The sequence below is a fragment of the Mus pahari genome, chromosome X (genome assembly GCF_900095145.1).
Source record: "Mus pahari chromosome X, PAHARI_EIJ_v1.1, whole genome shotgun sequence".
Classification (NCBI taxonomy): Eukaryota; Metazoa; Chordata; class Mammalia; order Rodentia; family Muridae; genus Mus; species Mus pahari.
In genome coordinates, this window is record NC_034613.1 from 92,957,241 (window position 1) to 92,958,738 (window position 1,498).

The window sequence follows — 1,498 nt, forward strand, 5'->3', positions numbered from 1 at the left end:
CACAGCTACTACTGAACCATTGTTGGGATTTGGACTGCAGACTGTAAGTCATCAATAAATTCCTTTACTATATAGAGCATATCCTTAAGTTCTGTGACTCTAGAGAACCCTGACTAATACAAAAACACTTTGGGTAGCAAGAGGTTATATGCCATTAATTAATCTCAGATTGATAAGGCTAGTAGAATCTTAATTCACAAATTTCTACTTTAGCATAGACAATTACCTAAAACACACAGGCATTAAATGTTTTTTTTTAATTTGCCAAGCTGTGATTGTTTATTAACTGACCAAATTACAAAAATACCATGGGAGACACTTTAGTTCACCCATCTAATAAGCCTGTTTATCTGGTCTTCCCTGTTGCCAACATCTATCTCTACCTCTACAAAGTGAGTTGTCTTCTTCTTCATCCCACCTCGTGGGGAAGATAATTCGAAGTACCAGAGGAAGTTATTTGCTTCCTTGAAGCGTTTCCCAACTGTATAGATCTCATAAATTAGATCCTCCATGCAGATGATGCCAAATTTACCAAGAGATCAAGCAATCAAGGAATTATCTGTCAAGGCAATCTGCTTCTTATTGATTTTGCCATAGCCTCGCTTGTAGATAAGCTCATTTACTGACTTCTGGTTGGGGTAACTCCATGCAATGTATGGTTCCACAATCCTCAGCATGTTAACTGAAGCCTTGTTGAGCTTAAGAAAGATGTCATTGAAGATCTGTCGAAGATGAAGTAGCTTCACTACCTTGCGGACCTTTGGGCTTACTCCACTGATTCCTCGGATTCTGATGACAAATGTCAATTTTGGTTCTGCTGTCACATAGAACTTCCCAGTTTTCCTTGCCATCCTGGCCATCCAAATCTCAGTCCAGGACATCTGTCTGTGTTCCTTGTGATAGTGATTTGCCTCCTCATAGATGACCTTCCTCCCTGATATAGTGGTCTCTTGTGAGGCTATGCCAGTGCCTGGCAAATAAGAAGTGGATGCTCACAGATGTTGGTGTCTCCCACCCCCACTAACCACTCCCCCTCCAGCAGGAATGCCAGAGTGCTGCCCACCATCGCCTGGACCGCCCACCATCGCCCGGACCGCCCACCATCGCCCGGACCGCCCACCATCGCTCGGACTGCCCACCATCGCCCAGACCGCCCACCATTGCTCAGACTGCCCACCACCGCGAGGACTGCCCACCATCGTGAGAACCGCCATGGCAACTTCAAAGGACTCAGGGGCATGCTGGGAACCCTTCCTAACCCTTCCTTGNACTTAAGCAAGTCCGAACAATAAAAATCCGAGCCTTGATCAGAAGTCTTTGCCAAGGCCTCCATGTTTCTTTTCGCAGCCCTCTTCCTTTTCAGGAGTTCCTGCTCTCCAGTTCGGATCCAGGCCACAGTGTTTCTGCAGGCAGAAACACTTACAGTCAGCTATTGGATGGAACACAGGGCCCCCAATGGAGGAGCTAGAGAAAGTACCCAAGGAGCTGAAAGGGTCTG

At 46.1% G+C, this 1,498-nt stretch overlaps 1 pseudogene; it reads right to left on the reverse strand.

Annotated features, from left to right (window-relative positions):
- Window positions 1-320: 320 nt before the first annotated feature.
- The window catches only part of LOC110314452, a 3,477-nt pseudogene continuing 2,299 nt past the window's right edge, over window positions 321-1,498 (reverse strand).